Consider the following 23,645-nt stretch of genomic DNA (forward strand, 5'->3'; position numbering starts at 1 on the left):
TTATTTTTTTTAGTTTATTATGTACATATTTATGTGATTATATTTATATATATTAAATTTTATTATGTATTTTATTCATTTGATATTTATTTATTGGCTGTTTTGTGGCTGTATGTCAATGTCGTATATAAGGCAGGCATTTTTTCAGTTTTAGTCTTTGCTATATTGCTAATGCTTGCAACATAATAGATGCACAATAAATATTCATTGACTATTGTTTCATGTAACAGCAGGAGTAGGGCTCAATTATCAGATTTTTCTTACCCCCTACCTGTCAATGCTATATGCGGAGAAATGCATCTTTGAAGGGTAAAACCAGAAGTGGTGTCTGTGATTTGACATCACTTATTTTGTTAGCTCAGGGAAAATTATCATGTCTCTGGTAGCCATATGGGCTATAAGCATGAAGGAAAGTACATTATTTTGTGGAGAGGTTAAAATTTTATTGTGCTATTATCGCTTGATAATGCAGTGACACTTTACAAAAAAATTTTTTTTTGCAATGAGAGACATGTGCATAAAATTGACATGCATTAAGTAACACTGAAATACATAGACAAAAGCTATCCACACAACTATCAATCTTCTGATTACATCAAAGACAATGTCAATGTGCTGTTATTATGTTTTTTATACCTCATTTATACTTGCTAATCTCCTTTTATGGAAGAGAAAGCAGGCTTTGCTATTACGGACTTTGTTAGGCAACAATATTTGACTAGAATTTTAAAATCTTGTTTGCTTAGAATTTATTTTGCATAGTTATCTTCTATTATAGTAAGTGATAATGTTTCTAAAAATAATGACACAAAATTTTTAAAAATACTTATCTATGTTTTAAAAAGTTAGTTGATTTAGTGAAAACTAAACACTCTGACAGGAAATACTTAGACAGTGTTAAAGTTGTAAAGATGATATAAAAAAAAGACTTAAATTTGGAAAACACCAGTTCAAATCCAGGGAGGTAAAACTGGTTCATTATTTGTCTTGAAGCATAATGGAGATATCAAGACCAGAGCTTGGTCCGACCTTAGGATCAAGGTCTTCATGATGTTGTATAAAGACCACAAAGAGATTGTCCTAAAAGGAATTTCTAATTCTCCTTCCTCAATCTCTACAGCTCATACTGCTTGTTCAAATAACAAATTTATTGTCTTCACCTTTCTTAAGATTTTCTGATCTTGATTTCCTGCCCAGTCTGACCTGTGGCCATTGTGCTTGTCAATTGGTTTTCATCTTTCAATTCTGACTCTGAGACCAATACACTCTAAATTGCTCCTGCACTTCAGCTTTGACATAATTTTTCTACATCTTTGAAATATCTTAGATTATTTTTTCCCAAGGCCAATACAAGCCCTGTGTTTTCAACCATCCTACATTCTCCCTAGGCGGAGCTCTTCACTCTACGTTTATAAAGGTGCAACCCAAGTGGACAATTCTAACTATTGTGTTGTATCACTCTACTCAGAAATGGATTTACTCTGACAGTAACGAAATATAAATATCACCAGTAAAGACAACATTCAAAACCATGTAACTAATTATTTTCCGTGATTTTGTGTTCTTTTCTAATGAGAGAAAGCAACATCATATAAGCTTCATACCACATAAGCTTGATAGCAGCTTCAAATATAACAGTAAGAATGATTTAGGCATTTCTGAAACTAATGTATAATGATATGTCAACTATACTTCAAATAAGTAAATAAGCAAATAAATACGGATTTAGAAAGGATGTTTCAGGCATATTAGAAAATAATAAAACATATATAAGAAATGATGGGTAACAATTACAGTTTGGACACTGAGGATTGAAACTATCTATCCTCTCTCACAACATATTTTCTTTTTTTTTTTTAATTTTTTTTTCAACGTTTATTTATTTTTGGGACAGAGAGAGACAGAGCATGAACGGGGGAGGGGCAGAGAGAGAGGGAGACACAGAATCGGAAACAGGCTCCAGGCTCTGAGCCATCAGCCCAGAGCCTGACGCGGGGCTTGAACTCACGGACCGCGAGATCGTGACCTGGTTGAAGTCGGACACTTAACCGACTGCGCCACCCAGGCGCCCCCAATCTAGTTTCTTAATATTTGTGATTCCTTCTCCTTATTTTCCTGATAAAATGCAATACTAGTTGCAATGGCAATGGCTCAAGTCTGCATAGAAGGGAAAGACAGCATGATGACACTACAAAAATAATTATCAATTATTGGGAAATACTTCACTCATCTTTACTGCCACAGAAACAGAACAAAAACCTTCCACCCCTTTTCCATTCTGCATCCACAATATCCTGCTTCTTCTTTTTCCATTCCTGTTGGTGCTGTTGATTTAAACCAATTGCATTTTTGCAACCATGTGTGTGATCATTACGTGGGGAGGTAAGAAAGAGAATGCATGAAAATCGAGGACGCTGCATTTAAATAAGGACTCTGCATTCCTCTGTGATGCCTGCAATAGTAATAAGCCTAGTAATAGTTCATATTTGTGGTATTTGCTTTCAAGATTGGACATAATATATTACTGGAGAGGTAGGAAGAAAATACAGAAAAAGGGTAAGGACCAATTTGTTGGGGGAAAATGAGGAATGTGAAGAACCTCCTCAGGTTAGGTCAATAAATAGGCCCTGAATCTGCTATCAAGCTCTTTATGAGTTAATCATTTAACTTTGACCTTTCCTAAAAAAAGAAATGTGATCTTTGTTTAAAGAAATGTGGAGGCCAGCTGCCAGGCCTCCCAGCTGACCTGCACCCACAGATAGGCAAACATAGCCTAGCCTTGTCCAACTTGAGAGCCCTGTCAGACATAACGGTATGGATCATCATTGGGTCCGGAACACACAATACAGGATCCAACATGGCATCCCAGCCACTCAGGTGGTGGCACTGACCCTGCTAATGGTCCATGGGACCATTCTTGAGTGTTCCGAGTCCAGCAATGCAGAAATGTTCCAGGGTGTGCAGGTGCACCCGGGCTCCCTTGGAGTCATCCTCACCTTCACCCCAGTCCCAGTTGCAGGAGATCTCATTTGCCTCAACCCTGAAAGAGGTTCTTGACAACCTAGACAGTCACCTGAAGAAATCTGAATACTTTTGCTTTCCTCTGGTTCCCATACCGTGAGAAGATCAGTGTCATCCACCAGGACCACACCAACAAGCCTCCCTCCTCTTCAGCCAACTGGTTTTGGAACTATGTTATCAGATTCTCTTTACTAGAGTTCTTGCTCTGGATCAGTGCCTTCCTGCAGGGTCCTGTGGGATGGATAAATCACCCCCTTTTGGCTCCTGTTCACGTGGAAGAAGGAGAGAAGCAACCTCGGCCATAAGATCTTCACCTATGAGTGCCTCTCAAAGCAGCATGTCCAGGATAGGGTCATCCCCAGACAGAAGACCAAAGAGGCCTTGCTAGAACTGAAGGTCATTGTGGGAGCCCACCCCAAGATGGTGGCCTACTGCCCTGTGGAGGTGTACTTCATCCAGGGGATGACATCCTGTTGAGTTCTTGCTTCCAGAGGCACAGCTGCTACATGAATATCATTATGTACGAGTTATATGCAAGGATGTGCCATGGCTGGACTACTGACTGGCTTAGGAGACCATCATGAAGACAGTCCAGGTCCAGCTCCCCCTTGGTCAAGGCCCACAGCTGTATGTTGAAGGACTTTTGAGAAAATCTATCTAGCCTTTTCGAAGTTCTGTGTCATTTGAGAAAAGCTAAACCCCACTAGGATATTTCTGAATGCATATCTGAAGAAAGTATTGTACTGAAGCAGAAACAGGAAATAAATTGAGCCTACCCCATCCCCCAGGGCCACCTCCGGTTAGGTTGAAGGCTCAGTGTCCCACTGGCCTGATGGGGATCATACCTCTTTCTGCTGGCCCTCTGCTACAGCACCCACAGTGATGAGCCTAGATTGGGCAGGATTCCCCACTGTCCTACTTCCTTTGTCATCACAACAACCCCATGCAAGGAAGAGCACTCACATCCCTATTTACATCTCCATGTGGCAGCGCCTTTTCCTGAACCTACAATCACTACATTCTGTTTTCCCAAGAAATAGTGAAACCCCAAAATGTTCTGTGTAAGAGGTCAGGGCTTCAGTGATTCAGTTCAGGGATTCAGTTCCACCTGTTGGCTAGGTGTCTGTACCTCTAGGGCCCCATTAACATATGTTTGGGCACAGTAGTGGGGTGTACTGTGCTCTGCCTCCTTTCATCCTTGAGGGTTTTTCACATGTTCAGGTAAATGCCCACCTGCCCTGGGATTGCCCTTTTCCAGTTTCTACCTGTCCACTTGACCTCTCATAACCTGACCTTCAAGCATGTCTGTTTCAGGGGATACTTAGGGAGTGGGGCTGTCCTTGCCTTCTTTTTTTTTTATTTTTTTAATGTTTATTCATTTTTTGGGAGACAGACAGACACAGCATGAGCAGAGGAGAGGCAGAGAGAGACGGAAACACAGAATCTGAAGCAGGCTCCAGGCTCTGAACCAGCAGCACAGAGCCCGATGCAGGGCTCAAACTCACAAACTATGAGATCATGACCTGAATCGAAGTCGGATGTTTCACCAACTGAGCCACCTAGGCCCCCTGTCCTTGACTTCTTTTAAATAAAGACATAGAATTGGGGGAAAAAAAAACCTTTTACTATCAAAAATTTCAAAATAAACAAAATAAAAAATAAAACAGGTTTGTATAGCAAAAAAGAAAAAGAAAAATTATAGAGGAAAATGATTTTTCTAGATTCTTTTCAAAAGAAATGAGTAGGTATACATCAAGTAATTACACCTTCATATAAGTATGCTAATATTATATAGCAAAAAGATTCTGTTAAACACCACATGTATACATGTGATATAAATATAAAACATATTTCTGCTATATGTTAATATTTTTATACAGTTTGAATTATTTTTACATCTGTTTCTACCACCTATTTTAGTAGTCGTTTGGATTATAAGTTCTAAGAGGTCAGAATCTTTGAGTTCTCCAAGTCAATTCAATGCATAACTAGAATTTTGAAAATCTGTGACAATTCCATGACCTAAGATACTCATTTTCAATTAGAGATATCCCACAATTTGCTCTTATAGAAGGCTGTGTTACCCAGATGCATATATTTGCATTTGTTTATTAATGCCTTTATGTGTGCTTCACTCTGAGTAATTTGAGATTCCAAAATTACTTCTTTACTTCTTATTACTGCTAAAAGTAAAAGAAATTTATTAGCTTGATTGCCAGTCCAATATAAGATAAAAAAGTGGTTTTTTTTTGTTTTTGTTTTTGTTTTTTAGAATAAGTTAGTTTCTTTTTGGAGTGATCTGTAAGTCATATTCCAAATGTTTAAAACTGTCCCCCCAGCACACAGGGTCTCATTGCATGGCACTATTATCCTGCTGTTTATCCCATTAAGGAAAAAATGGTTAAATACTTCAGGGGTTACAAAAACAACAAAATAAGCCTTGTCAGATGTCTTAACAGAAGGTAAAAGTCAGGAAATAATTGTTTCTTAAGTACATTTCCCTCATAGTCTTTATAGGTCTCCCAGAATTATGTAATATTAATATTTTACCTCTTCACAAAAGTTGAGGGGCAAGTGATTTCACCATTGCTTTTCTCCTTGCTTCCAAACATTTGAAAGAGGAAATATGGCTCATTTTGAAAGTCTTTTGGACAGCAGCCTTGCTATTTTCAAAGAAAATATTAGAGCCACCAAACCTAAGACTATGGATTTGGGTTTCAACTTAAAATTAGAGAACCATTCATTTCTTGATTCTACTCTAGCAGAATATATCAGATCATAGATATCAGATCATAGAAGGCTGTGCAGCAATGCTGAAAGAAGGAAAAATGCTATACTTTCAAGTCTGCAAAGACCAACAAAAAGTAAGACTATATATATTCACTGATATGTAAAGTTATTTCTGCTGAAACAAGGTCCTTTCCACTAAAAAATCACAATTCTCTCTTTTGACAGGTTTGGAATTGTTACTTTGCTTTCAGGAAATCATGAAAGGGAAAAAATTAGTCCCCATGTTCTGGAGCAGAGGCACCAAGTCAAATAAAAGAACCTCTCTAAGGATCACACAAATGTTTTCATTTACATAAATCAATATCATTCTATCAATGTCTCATTTGGAAAGGATCAACTGTAAAAGAACTCTTTTGCTAATGTCAAAGGAGTCACTTAGGACAAAATTTTTTATCATGGATCTCTGTCAAACGTCAACATCATGCAAAAAGGGAAGGAATCCTGACATGCTTATTTGTCCAGCCACAACCCACATGAAATTAGTTCACACCTTGGGGAGAAGCCCAAGTTGTTAGTCCACCACTGGTACATAGAGTACCCTGGAATGATTTCAACACCTTCCACTTGGGTCAAATGAATGTTCCTCAGACAGACATGACTTTGTAAACAGTGGGATACAGGTCAGCCTTTGCTAGTTCTCTCAGCCAGGTTCCTTTGTGCTATTAACAAACTGTACAACCATATGGGATAGCCTTGGGCCCAAAAAGCAGCAGCTTTGCATCTTCTACGTTGATGGAACTATTGCTTAAGTGTTTGATCTGAGCCCATTGTATCACAGAATTGTGTTAATTAGATACAGAATAAATGGACTATATTCCTATATAGATCAAGCTTTAAGTATCATGGTAACTTTTACTTAGGCCACTCTCTTTATAAAGAATTTCATCAATATAATTCTAGATGTAAATCATTACTATAATACTTATCTCTTATTAAAATTATGCTGGGGGGATGGGCTAAATGGGTAAGGGACATTAAGGAATCTACTCCTGAAATCATTGTTTCACTATAGGCTAACTAATTTGGATGTAAATTTTAAAAAATAAAAAATAAAATTAAAAAAAATTATGTGAATACCTGCTCATGATTTAATATTGACTCATAAGATTAATATGAACCCTACAATAGTACTATTAGTTAAGACAAAAATCGAAAGGGTGTGCTAAAATAGAAAATATAATAAAATAGTAAATGATGTCAACCAGTTATGCTCACTTATAAAATTATATTGTTCTACATTTTAATATAATAAACTGTCATTTTTTCTTATCCTAACTTCCAGATAAGAGATTCATTCAGTGTCAGACCTCATGATGATAACCAGCTGCTGTGTGCCACCAACACAAATGGTATTTAGTATTTAGTATCAAGAAGACAATTCTAGACCTACATAATGTGGTGTCATTCAGAGCATAATGTCAGCTACCTGAATTATTTGGGTGGTGAAATTCTCCTTTCTGACATATCTGTAAGGGACATCTGTCACTTGTGTTGCAATTCAATCAAACAAGCTGATGTTTTGAAAAGATCAGAAAACTGTATAATTTATTTGTCCATGTTATGCCTTTCTATTTTATGGCAGCCAGAACATGACTAGGCCCTCAGATAAACCTCTCAGGAATTTATATATTGAAGAAATAATGCATAACACAAAAATAATAGTCAAAGAATGACTCAGTATGGTGACTGTGGCAAAAGTAGGGCCACCATGGAGTTGAGAGTTTGACCATATTGACTGCCCACCCAGCCAAGCATCCAAAAAACTATTATTTGGCTGTCTGTGCAAACTAGATTCTCAGATCCTAGTGGTTTTCTGAGCCTAATCCTCTTGCCTTTCCATTGATTCCTAGAGCTATTTGATATCCCTTCAATAAATTCATTTTTTGCTGAATTCAAACAGAATTTGTCTTTATTGTTCTCAACCAAGAATTCTGAATGATACAGGCACATAGAAGGAATTATATCAGTGAGAGACTTTTATTCACTGGGACATTTTTATTCACAGTGCTGCTTTAATAACTATATAGCTTTATAAAAATGTCTTGAATAGTCATAATGAAATTTTCAGGTTGGGAAAATTTGCTAATGGTCAATATTTGCTGAAATCCTGAGAGAATTCTCCAAGGTTCTGCCTCTTCAATCTTAGAGGCCTAACTACATTTCTATTATGAATTCTGTAGTGATAGACAGCTACACTAAAGTGCCACATGTTTAAAATTATAACATTTTTCAATGTATTATTCTGTAGACTTTTATTAAAAATTAATTTTGATTTTTACTAATGTAATATAACTTATTAAAGCATAATTTGGAAAATGGAAAAGAATCCATTTTCCAATGAACCACCAAATACCATTATTTACCACTAATTTATAACACATGGCTTAAGTACAATGATAATGCATGTATTTTATAAGCTAAGTGTGAATTCAGATCAACATAAATAATTATTTTGAAGGGTGCTTTATCAGAAATTATGTCCAAAATTCTACTCTGTATTAAAACAAGGCTTCACATTATCTATGTGAGTAATGTTAACATTAGACAGAAGAAAGTAGAACATAGTCAAAACTTCTAGAGTATGTATATTATTTGGCAATCTAACTCATAGATTAAAGTATCTGTGTCAATGGGGTGCCTGGGTGGCTCAGTTGGTTAAGCCTCTGACTTTTGATTTCAGCTCAAGTCATGACCTCACTATTTGTGGGATCGAGCCTCATGTCTGCACTTACAATATGGAGACTGTTTGGGATTCACTCTTCCTCTTTCTCTCCCCCTCCCCACTCATGCTCTCTCTCCCTTAAAATAAATAAATAAACTTAAAATGTTTAAAATATCTGTGGGTCGTTAAGTAAGAAGAGAAAAGAACAGAGACTTTCCTCAAGCATACACACACACACACACACACACACACACATATAGGCTGGAATATATTGGAATTGACATATTCCAGAGCAAAGACGTATCAATAAAACATGACTACAATTCCTTTTTTTTTCTATACGTTACTCAGTGCTCACTATGATAAATGTATTGACTATATTCCCTATGCTCTACTCTTTATCTCTGTGACTTTCATTTTATAACTGGAAGTTTGTACCTCTTATCTTCTTCACCTATTTTACTATATGCTATTGACTATTTTACTTTTTAATCATTTTATACTGGTTCATTAGGGGTGTAAGCCTGTTTGAGAGTAATCATGTAGACATACTTGTGATATAACTAGTATATATTAAATAAATGTGGTAGGATACTTATATTAACCATCCAAAGGTCCAATTGCCTACTCTATAGATCCAGTGAAAATACTGGCATTGAAATGGTGAACCTGCATGAAGTTCTCTAGAATGTCAATACATTCAAGATCCCTTCTATGTATATTGTGTCTACTATGTTAAAGAGCAAGAGATTAGCACAGTCCTAAAGCTCTGTGTTCAATATAAATGTAAACTGCATTAGATCCTCCTCCTTGACCAAGATAAAAAATACATTTTCCATATCAACAGGACTAGCCATGTACCAGAGGCTATGTTGGTCTGTCCTAGTAAAGATACCACCTCCTCACAGAGACTGATTACACTACCCTTGGTTCAATTTATGATAGTCCATCAGCAGTGACCATGATACTTATGGTTTTCTCAGGCGTCATTACAGTGAATTAAAATTTTTATTAGGGATACCTTCTTTAAATAATTAAGAGTACCACTTGAATCCTTCAAATTTTTGAGTGTGCCATGTACTTTTATGCGCCTTCCTGGGTTCCAATATGGCTTCTTATTTACTATCTTGTCCAGTAGCAATGGAGTCATTTGCTTTTTCTCAGACTTTCCTTCTATAATAGCTCTTACTTTACAAGGCATAGAACCAATACAAGTAGCCTACCAGCCAAAAATTATATCCAGCCTAATTTTGTACTCTGGAACCCAGCAAGTGACCACACTATAGATCTGTGGCCACTATGACATGAACTGAGGCCAGGTTTTCATTTATCATCTAGACTTTTTACAACCTTATTTTAACAAGGGGATATGATGGCATTTTGTGTTCTCTGTTGTCAATGTCAACTAATATACAGTATCCAAAGACCTTAAAAAGATATTAGTATCTCTCTTTCCTTTTATATTTCTAGTTTTTCTGTAAATATATTTATGTCCATTTGGCAAAGCATTGGGTGAAGAACTACTGAATATATTTGTATGTCATTTCAGGCTTCTATTTCAATGGTCACAGTTTCCCTTTTAATCAATGGACTTTGTATGTCTAAGAACTGACTCAGTTCCGCAAACTAAGAGACTGATTTTCTATTTTGTTATCTGACGTCAACCTTCTGCTTGTCTTGATCACTTTGCATTATATAAGTCAAGCAACATACTTCATGACTGTTCATCTATCTTGTCCATAGGAACTATTAGCTAATGTCAAGGCCTTTCTGATCTTACAGACATTATGCAATTATGTTCACCTAGCCACTGAATTAAATGCTATCATCTGGTCTCTGCCATTCTGTAAACTTACAAGCCACAATGACAATGGAGAGCCCCATTCCGTAACATTTCCTATCATCAGCCCTGGCCTACAGAAGAAATACACCACTGAGCTACTCAACAATGCAATGGAGTATCCCCACTCTATTCACACATTTTATAATTTTAGACATGGGCAAATTCTCTGGGCCTTCCTAGGGAGTAGAATCAAATGGTACATTTTTTGGTCTTATATAATAAGTCAATTCTATCAAGTCTAATTTTCTGAACATTTTGAGCCCTTCCTCAATACACTACCAAGGCAGTTCTGCAATCCCACCCATTTAACCATAAGCCTTCTATTTTTCCAATTTAAATTTCCAATTGTCCCATTTCAACAGCCAACAGCATATACATATAAAACATGTTCCTTTTCCAGAGTTATCAGAGACTACTCTCATTTTTAAAAATCCCTATTTTATCCAACTATAAATTCTTTCCTCCCTGGTCCTCCAGTATCTCTATAAGCCATATTCCCAAATACATTATGTTGGTTATTGCAAGTATGTTAGCCAGAGGCAGTAGTACTTTCATTGAATGATCACTTTCTTTCAGCAGTAGTGACAGTACCCCTCTCTTTAGGGTTTACAAAGATTTAACCTAGTTATTCCACTAGAAGCAATGAAAACAGTCTGAGGTAACACATGAGGACCACAAGCATCATCATGTAAGGTATCCCCTTCATGTGAACACTTTGCTTAATTTCTAAATTCTTTTTACACTTATTTATTTTTGAGAGACAGAGAGAGACAGAACAGAAGTGGGGGAGGGGCAGAGAGAAAATGAGACACAGATCTGAGCTGTCAACACAGAGCCTGATGCGGGGCTCAAACTCACGAACTGTGAGATCATGACCTGAGCTGAAGTCGGACACCCAACAGATTGAGCTATCCAGGCACCCCTACTTTGCTTAATTTCAATCAATGAGTAGACTTGCCTGAATGAGGAAAAATTTATGATCCAATGTTTTAAGAGGCATTAGGAACTTTCAGTCACCTTTCTTGTATACATTCCAGGTAGCACTGGTCCCAGTGGAATTAGATATACATGGAACAGACTTGAACCCAACTCAGAGTTTGGAGCTGAGCTAGTCAAGCTTAGATCAGATGAGTAGCAACCAACTCACAGACCACTGGGTGTAAAATTAAATAATTAGTATTCAAATCTCCTGAGTTTGGGAAAGGCTGGTCATGCAGCAATATTATTGCAACAGCTGACTGTTACAGAATAGTATTCACTTCAGAAACGGAGCTATTAAATTAGCATATATAATTTCATAGTTTCTCCCAAGAGTCTGGTGATTTTATTATTTTAATATTTGCTGAACTAATGTGTCTATAAATCTAGAACATAGCATCTGTAGGTCACTGTTTATAAGAAGTACTATTCCCATAAAAATTAATTTTCCAATGCAATGCATATATTAGAACAGAATGAGAGTTTAGCAATCATTTTTCCTAACTTATTTCAGATTCTGACCAAATAGCTAATCAGCCAAAAAATAACTAAATAGATAGATGTGTGAATGAATGATTGGATAGAATTTAAAAGAACTTTGGTTTTCTAGAGACTTACTTTTAAATGTTTGATCTACAACTGTTCAGTTTGTTCATTTTAGCCGACTGTATAACTCACTGAGATATAATTTTCCAACTGTATAACAGGAATAATCATACCAACTTCCACAGAACTGGTGTGAGTTTATAATGAGATATACATGAATTTGCATACCACACTACATATCACTGAATCTGAAAAACAACAGGCATTCAATCTATGCTGAATTTCCCCTCTTCTACTCCTCCTATCACTATATTTAAAGAAGAATAATACTAAACACTAATATTTGTATTGTGACTAGCTTCATAACTCTTGTTCTCATAAGAAGAGAGAAGAGACCTAATCATTTTGATACTTCTATCTTAATTTTTGTTAGACTTGTCTAGGTATATTTTTAGTATGATTATGCTGGCTTATCCCATATGTATGAATAATTTGGGAAATCAAGGAAACCATCCCTGTATTTGAATGCCAACATGACAGACATTCTAGAAATGCACACATGGATGTTTATTTTGAATTATTGAGTTTTTCTGGCACTTTAAATTGTGAAATATTAATTCATTTTGAGTGTTTTAAAAGATGTTTTGCATAAACAATGGCTACAAAAATGATATGGAAACTCTAACCAAGAGTCTAAAATCACATTTTAAAAAGTGATTATCCATTAATTTAGCTTTTTCTAAGTGTTGAAATGGAATAACATTTTTTAAAACAAGCAAAATTTCTGGTATAGACAGCTGCTGGCTCTTCCTTGACAGGTTTCTCTACTCTTCCATCACTGATATTTGAATTTCCTATTGACAAATTCACTTTTTCTTACTCAGCCACCAGGTTTCAGAGATGGCCCTGACCCTTGGCTCCAGAGAGGGAAGAGAATGAGGTTCTTGAGTGACGTTAGCCTATCAGCAGATTATGCTACTGATACAACCAAGGAAATCTTTACTGGTGCTTCTAGGAGAAAAAAAAGATTAGTCTTTTGAGGAAGACGCTCGAATAGACTCTCACTACATGGAAAAGAGGACATGACCTACAGTGTTCCTTTTTGATCGCAGAATAAACTTGCATGAAAATGTAATGAATCCAGAGAAAATACAGCCAAGAAGTCTAGAAGGAGAGACTAAGCCCTGATCATATCTCTCGAGTCTGAATCTAGACATACCTGAAGTCAGAGGTTTCCCTGGACTTTTAAGTTTTCTGAGCCAAAAAAATATGAGGCTTGTTTACTGTATCTTGACAAATAAAGCATACTAATTTTTTTAAAGACGAAACTTATTTATTTATTAAATAAGTAAGGTTTTTGTACTCATTTTTAGAAACTCAACATAACATATAAATCTTAGTCTCTGGAATCTTTTCTGTGTGTGAATTCTGCTTTTGCTGTTTAAAGGCTGACCTTGGCAAAGTGTGTCAATTGAAGTGATATAACAAAGTGTAAAGACTTACACTTAGAAATAAGAAAAAAATGTTTCTCACAGTTCTAGAGGCTGGAAGTAGAGATCAGGGTTTTAGTATGATCAGGTTCTGGTGAAGGCCTTCTTCTGGATTGCAGACTGCTGACTTCCTGTTGTATCCTCACATGGTAGAAAGAGAGCAAACTGGCCCTCTGGCCTCTTCTTTTTTCTTTTTTAAGTTTAAGTATTTTGAGAGAGAGAGAGAGAGAGAGAGAGAGAGAGAGAGAGAGAGAGAACATGTGAGTGTGAGTGGGGGAGGAGCAGAGAGAGAGGGAGAGAAAACATCCCAAGTAGACTCCATGCTGTCAGTGTGGAGACTGACACAGGACCTGATCTCACAAATAGTGAGATTATGACTTGAGCTAAAATCAAGAGTCAGATGCTTAACTGCCTGAACCACCTAGGAGCCCCTCTGGCCTCTTCTTATAAAGGCACTAATCACACTCATCAGAGCTCTGCCCTCATGACATGATAAACTTCCAAAGACCCTACTTCCAATACCTCTAATACCTTTATGCTAGGGATTAGATTTCAAGAGATGAATTTTGGGGGGACAAAAACATTCAGTACACAGCAGTAAATAAATTAATATATTTGTTCCTCAGTTTCCTCATGTATATCATAGAGATAATAGTGTACATCACAGGGTGGGGTTAAATAAGCTAGCATATGTAAAGCACTAGTAACATCTGGCGTATAGTATATTCAATGAATGAAGCTATGATTATCATTGTCTTTAATTAATTAGAATTTTATACCATATATATTGAGAATCTTTTCATTGCACTTCTATACAACATGAGGATAAGATATTCCCTTTAAATAAGAGAAAATGTTAAAACAAATATCAATGCAAATATTCAAAACTTTCAACTCTATAGATTCAATGAACCACCAAAGGAATTTGATAAAATTTTCTTAGCTTGAATACCGTATCATCAATACAGGAATAGGTTAACAATAAATTGGAAGAAACAGAGAACTTCACTGTGTTGCACACATAAAAGTCTAAATATAAGGAAAAAATGAATTCCTGAAAAGTTATTAGTAATTCTGTACATTATGTATTTAGTAAGAGGCAGGCTAAGGTATACTGAAACAACCTCAAAATATTACAGGATAAAACAAACAGAAGTTATATTATTGAATTTTTAACAAGTTTTTACTGGCCCACACAATTGTCCTCTTTAAGGTGACTCAGTAAATTAATTTGTTTTGATCTTGAGAATTTCAGTGAAAGCCCAACACACTAGATACAGTGAGGAAAAAGAAAAATTTGGGAAATGTCACTTCCACTTTCATTATATATTTTATAACTAGGCACATGATCCTACCTAATAGCAAGGCACCTAAGAAATTCAGTCTCCCTTATGCCACAAAAAGAAAGGAAAATGGGATAGTTTCAAGCACTAATTAATATCTGTAGATTAAAAAGTAAAAAATGAAATTATTTACAATCTCTAACGAAACTGTAATGTTTAAAAATTTTTTTTTAATGTTTATTTTTTAAGGAGAGAGAAACAGAGTGTGAGCAGGGGAGGGGCAGAGAGAGAGGGAGACACAGAATCCGAAGCAGGCTCCAGGCTCTGAGCTGTCAGCACAGAGCCCAACACGGGGCTCGAACCCACAAACTGTGAGATCATGACCTGAGCCGAAGTCGGACACCCAACCGACTGAGCCACCCAGGTGCCCCATGAAACTGTAATGTTTTATACATTAAAATAAAGCTCCTAATTTTAAAATTACAAATTAAACATGATCAAAGTAAATATTAATAAATAATAGTATGTCTGAAAATATCATGAAGGCTATATCATGAAAATCGTCATGAAGGAGGTATGAGTTTAGCTGCCTAAACTGTAATCACCATTGCTTAGAAATATACTATCATCTTTCTACCCTTAATCTTTTCTGATTAAGTCTTTTTTAACTGTTGCATAGTCCCTTTTACAATTGTCTTATTTCTTACATGAGGTTTCCTTCAAAACCTTTGAGCCTATGGTATCTGATAAAATTAATTCAATTTATTAGAACCTCCCTGGGAAGGCATCAACACTAAAGATTAAATTAGTAAATTCTAAGAGACAGTAAAAGATGTTTAGTTCATTATCATAACTCAGAAACAAGAACATGAGGTGATGGCCAGGACTGGAGCTAAGGTGGTTACTCTGAACTCCTAGGAATCTAAGTCTTTACAAGATAAGGAGTACTTCTTCCATCTGCTGGTTTCAAATACACACTTAGCAAGAACCACAATCAAACAGGTATTTCTTCTGACCACACCTCCAAACTCTAATTTGGCCTAGAGCAGAGCTGAAAATAGGGCTGAAGACTCTTAGCTAGAGGTTTCCATCTCCATTCCATATTTATCATTTACTCAGAATTTCTTTAAAAACATTTATTTAAGTCCCCAAAATGAGACAGAATCACTGAAAAGTCTATGAACTTTGATTGTAGGCAACAGATTTAAAAATCTACTTGTGAATTCCCATGTTCAACAATAATGAAACTACACGTTAGTTTATAATAATTACAACATCTATAACATCATTTCAATTAAAAGAATAAAAAGTATACTAGAATAATGTCTTTAATTTTCTTTTTAACATCCATGCCCACAAATATATATATTTTTTACTATCACAGTTTTCTATAAGAAACAATTATGCCACAATTATTTTCCTTTTCATTTATTTATTGTTTAAAAATAGAATGAATACATAGTCTAAATTTATCCTCAAAGGTAGGACAGAGTCAATGTTTGATTGATGAAACTTCCCTTCATCACATGACAGTGTAACTCCAAAGAACTAAAGCAAAAATGGGAACATTGCCTTTGTGTAGTTATTGTTATTTGAAAATAACAGCAAAGTATATAACATAGAATATATATTTTTATATTTAAAGGAATAAAATACGAGAAGTTTTTCAGAAAGATGGAAGCTTCATTTTGACATGAATGAGCAATCTTCCCTCTGTAACATAAAACAGTAGCCAGAGGAGGAAAGCTAATAAAACAGGCAGGTTTTTTATAATAGTAAAAAATTATTGCAAGTGACAGAAAACTCAACATTTTAAAATTCTTTAATGAAAATACCAGTATTAGCAAAACTGTGGAAGAAACAGAACTCTCATGTATTGTTGCTAAAAGTGTGGACTGTTACAACCATTACAGAAAATTGTCAGCATCTACTAAAGCTGAGTATGTACCTATCCTTTGACCTGGTAATTACACACCTAGGTATGCTTCCAACAGAAGTGCATATGTATGTTCATTGGAAAAAGAGTTCCAGGGTCGCCTGGGTGGCTCAGTCAGTTGAGTATCTGACTTCGGCTCAAGTTATGATCTCCCAGTCTTTGATTTCTAGCCCTGCATCGGGCTCTGTGCTGACAGCTCAGAGCCTGTAGCCTGCTTCAGATTCTGTGTCTCCCTCTCTCTGCTTCTCCCCTCCTCATGCTCTATCTGTCTCTCTCTCAAAATAATACATAAACATTAAAAAAATAAATATAAAGAAAACCGAGTTCCAGTATGTTCAGAGCATTACTATAAATAATAGCTTCCAACAGAAACTACCTAAATGCTTATCGGCAGAAAAGCAGATAAACTGAGGTATAGTCACACAATGGAATCCAGAATATCAGCAGGAATAAAAAAACAATAACTACACATGAAAATATTAATGCATCTCATAAACAAAATATTGAGCCAAAGAATCCAGACCAAAAAATTCATATATGTTCCATTTATATAAAATTCAAAACTGGTGAAGCTAATCTACACTATGAGACCACAGGACAGGGTTGCCCTTGGATGTTACTGATTAACTAGTGGGGAGCATAAGAGAAGCTTCTGGAGTAATAATGATGTTCTATTTCTTGACCCAGGCTTAAGTTACACAAATTTGTTCAGATGGTGAAAATTCATTATTTATGATAACTCAAAAATTATAATTTAAATTCATTAACAAAAGAGTGTTGGTTTACAAACTGGCCCCTGTACATGGAGGGCAAGGAGAAACCAAAGAAAGAAGCAGACCACTCCATTGGTAGGTGGCAGTTTTAACAATCAAGGGAACTTACCTTTGAGGTTTGTCTTCAACAGCTACAAGATGAGATCTCAGCACCTACCCAACAGAATCTTAAATGTTTATACAGAGGCCTTAACTAGGTTTAGGCAAGTATACTATTCAGATGGTCTCAATAACACTTACTCTCTCAAAGTTGCATCCTTGAAAATAGCTTCTGGTATGGGAATGGTGGACAGAACATATATTTCCAGGGTGTGGGATGGGTGAGGAGAAGCTTCTGGATGTGTTGTCTGGTTTGAGCTCAGCGATGAACCAGCAGTCACACTCTCTTGATGACCTTTTTCAACAAAGAGGCATCTATTACAAACTTTAGATGTAACACAAGCTTCAAAAAGCCTGTTTCTCAGGTACACAAAGTGTGCCTGTTTTTCAGCTCTTTTCTCATCTGTGTTGAGTTGTGAGTCTATGCATGATGTGAAGAGCACCTCCAGCCACTACAGGTCTTTCCTTTCAAATATAAACTCAGTGGAGAAATAAATTTCTCATTTCATAAATGCTTTGTGCCTGAACAGCCTGTACTCAGCTATGTGACCATTCTTTGAGCCAATCAACAGAGCTACCTAAAATAGAATGTGAATATTGTTTCACTCAAATATTCACCCAGAGTTTTGTGTGGGCATTTTCTTCCAAATTATTTGGACTGAAAAATGGAAAACAGATTTTCTATCTCTAAAAGCAAAAAAGCAAGCAAGCAAACAAACAAACAAGCATTTCTGTTTACTTACCAGAAATAAAGTGAATGGATGCTATGTATCAGAGGTCAAGATAACTCTCAAACAATAGAGAGCAGATATGGTTTGACATTGAGGAGGATCATGAATATAGCTGCTCGGGTGAGCTGAGTTATTTCCCATTCGTATGGTGGGTGATGTAAGCTAGCAGGGATGATTATTGCCTGTGACATCACTGTGGTTGAAAGCATGAGCAAGCAAAGAAAGCCAGTGAGGAAATAAAAACAAAGGGGGAAACAAAAATGAGCCATCTCACAGGAAGTGGAACTGAAGTCAACAGAGACAAAGTAACAGAGTCTATCAAGGATATCAAATATAGAACAATTTGCAAAGAAACAACAACAAAACAGAATGGATTTTCAATTTAAAATTTTCAACAGTTAAACTGAAAAAATAGTTATGGTTGAAATTTAACTTGACCAGGAATAGCTACTGAAAGAAATACAAAACATATAAAGAGTATAAATGATGAAAATCAGTAATGAAAAATGAGTTGAGGGCATAGATAAGAGAATTTTCACCTGTATAAAAGGAGTCCTCAAATTAAAAAAAAAGAAGTGATAGAAGAGAGATAATATTTAAACAAATCAAGAAATTTTATTTTATTTGAAGGAGGATTTGTGCCTGAAGATTGACAAGACTCCCTAGGTCCCAAGGAGGATTTATTAAAAAGGTCATTTACTTAGATATATCCTAGGGAATATTTTGAATTCCAACAGTAAATATAAAATCTTATAAGCTTCTAGAAGAGCAAGTAACTTTTAAAGGAAAGAGAATATGACTAAATCTGACTTACTTATAACATTAAAACTTAGCAGTCAATGAAACATAATCTGCCGAGACCAAAGCAGTTATAGTCAACTTACTATTCACCTGTCAGAGAAATGGAATGATATTTTCAGGTCTAAATAGATTCAGAATATCTATCACCCATGTGTTCTGAGGAAAATAATTACGAAAAACAACAACAAAATGACAATTAAATCAGAACTAAGATATTATAAAAGATGAGGATCATATTGAGGAAAGAGTGGTAAGTAATGACTTGCAATTTACATAATTGACTCTAAATGGATAATGTTATTATGATTGGGAAATTGTAATTGTGCCGTAAAGTAAGGTTTCCTAAAAGAAATGAGACAAATTGTGAGGAAAACCCTAAAACTAAATCAACAAAATCTAGGACCTTGAAGCTATAGAGAATGAAAAAAGAATAAAAGCATTTTAACTGTCACATCTAGAAAAATGATATGCAACAGAAACTGTTCAAAACTACCCAATACCCATTTTGTTTCTCTTCCTTATAATAGAAATTCAATGTTACTTATGGCATGATGTATCCAAATAAAACATGACATTTTCTGCTATGTCTTATAGTTGGAAGAGCTTCGTGACCAAGTACTAGGCAACAGATGCACGTGGAGGTTTTGATTTGATGGCTGGAAGGCTACTAAATAGCTGCTGACTGAACTGAGATGTAGGAAGGCCTATTTTTCTTCTCTCATTCTCTTCATTGATGCCTGGAACATGAATTTAATAGCTACAAGTCCTTGAAACAAAACAATAGATAGAGTCAAATTAAAAATACACAAACACGGGGCACCTGGGTGGCTCAGTCGGTTGAGTGTCCAATTTCAGCTGAGGTCATGATCTCCTCGTTTGTGTGTCCCAACCCCACGTTGGGCTCTGTGCTGACAGCTCAGAGCCTGGAGCCTCCTTCAGATTCTGTGTGTCCCCCTCTCTGCCCCTCCCCTGCTCATGCCCTGTCTCTCTCAAAAATAAATAAACATTAAAAAAATACACAAACATGAGCACGCATGTACATATGTATGTAGAAGGAAGAAGAAAATATCGTGAAATATGCAATATGAAAGAGGAGCTTATACAGATTTTGAAAGACTACTACATACTATTATCAAGAAAAGTAACATAAAATCTAGGTGATATGGATTATTTACATGCAAAGTACAAGGATCAAAATTAGCCAAGAAATAGAAATTGTAAACATACTGTAGAAGAAATTATAAAAGTGATTAAATGTTGAAAGATAAGATCAACTAGATTTTATTGCAATATTTTAGTAGTTAAAAAATAAAGGAAACATTAAATATTCATTTATAGAAGAGTAGTTAAACTGTTAGCACATTCACACTATGAAATATTATGCAACTATTAAACAGAATGATTTCAATCTCTATTAATGAGATCAGATTTAAATGTTGTATTATTGTGTGAACAAAACAGTTTGTAGTATTGTATTAGGGAAATATTAATTAATTTTAATTTATTTTGTTTAATAATATCAAATAGCAAAACTGTGCAGTAATAATAGCAATATTGGTTTCCATGAGACACTGAATTCAAAAGATTCACAAAAGATTTAGGGAATAAATAGAGGCACAAAGAAACATACTTAAGAGGCGATTGTACTTGTTTTCTATTCTGCAATGACAAATTACCTCAAAGTTAATGACTTAATACAATTTTTTCTTTTATAGTTCTGGAGATCAGAAGTTTAAAAGCAAGGTATTATCAGAGATATATCCATTTTAGAGCCTTTGGGGGGAGAAAATCTATTTCCTTGCTTTTTCCAGAATCTAAAGGCAATCTACATTTCTTGGCCCATGCCTCCTTTCTTCATTTTGAAACCACATCACACCACCTTCTGGTTTAGACATCATATCTCCTTTTTCTGTCTTTGATCCTCCTGTCTCCCTTTTATAACTACCGTTGTTATTACATCAAGTCCACCCAAATAATCCAGAATAATCTCCGCCTCTCAAGATCTTTAACTTAATCACATTTGCAAAGTTCCTTTTACCATAGAAGTTACATATTTAAAGGATCTTTGTATTAGGATGTGGATATCTTTGGAGGGCCATTCTTTAGCCTACTACATCCATCAATGACTTCAATGCATTAATACAATAATAGCCACTAACCTAAAATTATTAGTATGTTTACTAACTTTTTTCCTACTAAACTGAGAAAATCTATACAATCTGAATGTTATGTATCCAAGCTACAAATGAAGTCAGGATGTAGAGTTGAGGCAATGCTTTCAGTTCTAAAAAGTTAAAACTAAAAACGGATTCTTCTAATAGAAACATTAAAAAAAATAAATATAGTCACATAAATAATTCAAAAAATGAAGAAGGAAAGAAACTATTTCAGCATAGTTTCTGATTAATTGCACATAATAAAGGGAAAATAACTAGTAAACTGGCAAATGCAAATTAGGTATAAAATCTAAACCCTTCACTGAAATTATGCTATAACACTGAAAGCCACCTTAATCATGTTAATTACATGCCTAAGTGTATTTTGATTGAATATACAGAGAACATATAACTTTAAATGCATCTAAGACTTTAATTTTAAGGAAAAGACAATCTTCACTTAACACATCAAGTGAAATTTGTAATTGTTATTTGTTAGATTTACATTAATAGTTAAACAAATAAATATTTTCATCACAAAATCCAAAACCATAATCAAACTGATAAAATCTGAGGTAAATTATACGATGTTTTAATAAAATAAGAGGGAGGTCCTTTCATCAAGCATCTTGTTTATAGTTCTTCTGTTGATATCTTCCATCAGGAAATATAGTACATAGAATCTTACAATTTTACTATTGGAAACAGACTGGCAGTTATTCAAGTAAATGTCTTTACAAATCAGCAGAATAAAGCATAGAAGAATTCACTGATTTATTCAAGACATACCACTAATTAGTATGAGAGAAAAAATCAACAACTATAACAAAGAACTCATATAATGCAGACATTTTATTTTTGAACATATCGTAAAATCCTATTGTAAACATTAGTGTTGCAAATGTGTCTGGGGAAATTAGTTTAAAGAATTATTTTATTCTAGGTTGTTTCCTCAAGAGATTTTGCTCTTATATAATAGGTGATTTATGTCATGAAAAATGTCAAAGTGGCAAGCATCATCTCTTCAAAAAAGTCTGATTATTTACATGCTAAGTAGCATTAAATTTTACAATGGCTATTTATAATTCCATAGAAAATTAGTCATACATGACAAAACATTGAAACAACACCTATAACCCCAAATGGTCCGATGTGTCAGATGTCGATGCTAAATACTACATTTGCCTTGTTAATTGCCATGTATTTAGAAAACTACTAACCATGAGCAATGTATATGTAACATATAATTGTTTTATTTATTCCTTCTTTACAGTTAATGAAATAAAATTTTGTAGATTGAGAAAGTTGCTTCATTGATTTGTTCTAAATGTTCAATATGGCAGAATAAAAATGTAAACTTTTGCAATGAAATAAATGCTTTTGAAGTAATGAAAAACCAACTAGAAGATAATCACTGTAAGATATTCTCTTGATAAGTGGCTTTTAGGTAATCCTTTGGGGAATATCAAAATATATATGTTCAGTACATAAACTGAGAGGCAGACTCAGTGGTTAATTTTAAATTAAACTATATAAAGTTGGTTGTGATACTTTTGTACAAACAAAAGCATCTGATCTATTTAAAAATGTTTTTAATGAATATGTTATCTATCAATATTTGAATTGATTGTCCACTTATGTAATTTTATTGACTATAATGTTTGGTATAATCCAAAATGTCTAAGACATTAAAGAGATCCTTAAGTAGAAATAAATTTCATACAAAGGAAATCATTCTGATTAAATTTGTAGGTTAAATCACTAGCTTGGTCTATGTTATCATGAAACATTATTAGGAAGAAAAGCAATTTTTTCTTGGCCATATGATTCAGAAGAGTTCTTAAAAATATATTGTTGCATTACTTTTCCTGCTGAAATTTGAATCATTATTCTTGAGACAATTCTGTTAAGCCTAGATGAATATGTTAAACAATTATATTAACAGCTCACTATTGAAAATTAAAGTTGGAGTTAGATACAACAAACAATGGAACCAGTTTGTGAGGAAGAAGAAGAGGAAGCACAAAGAAGAGGAGGAGGTGGGGGGATTTAAGAGGAAGAAGGTTGTGATGAAATTCACTGATAGATTATAGGTTGGATGAGTTGATTAACTGATATTTTTACTTTTCAACTAATGCTATTAGCATTGTGTCAAGAAATACAAAATCAATTTCTATCAAGTCATTTGTACATCATATCCTGCTTTGTAGCAGATCTTATAATTACTTATATAATTTAAACTTTATTAATTTATTCATTTGTAACTCAGCACAAAATATTGAAAAATCTCATTCAGATATAATGCATAATAAATTGAATGAGCTAACAATTGATAAAGCAACATATAGCTGTCAATGACAAAACACATACATTGGGATGTATTGGTCAAAGCCTGTCTCTGTGATAAATTCAAATGTATTATACTTCTTATGAACATTCATGACCTGAGAAGTGAATCTATCCTGCCCCGCTTTATGGCCTCCTCCATTTACTCAAGGACTCCTTATTATTGTGACCCCCAAAGCTACAAATTTCT

General features: G+C 34.9%; 1 long non-coding RNA gene across 1 annotated transcript in view; it reads right to left on the minus strand.

Moving 5' to 3' along the window:
* Positions 1-23,645, minus strand: part of LOC109491384 — a 251,974-nt gene that overhangs the window by 187,273 nt on the left and 41,056 nt on the right. Inside the window, exons 7-9 of the long non-coding RNA XR_002735852.2 lie at positions 18,165-18,345; positions 17,563-17,716; positions 13,374-13,520 (exon numbers count right to left, since the gene is read on the minus strand). This is a non-coding gene — a long non-coding RNA (uncharacterized LOC109491384). The remainder of the gene's footprint in view (positions 1-13,373; positions 13,521-17,562; positions 17,717-18,164; positions 18,346-23,645) is intronic.

The sequence above is a fragment of the Felis catus genome, chromosome C2, assembly GCF_018350175.1.
Source record: "Felis catus isolate Fca126 chromosome C2, F.catus_Fca126_mat1.0, whole genome shotgun sequence".
Lineage (NCBI taxonomy): Eukaryota > Metazoa > Chordata > Mammalia > Carnivora > Felidae > Felis > Felis catus.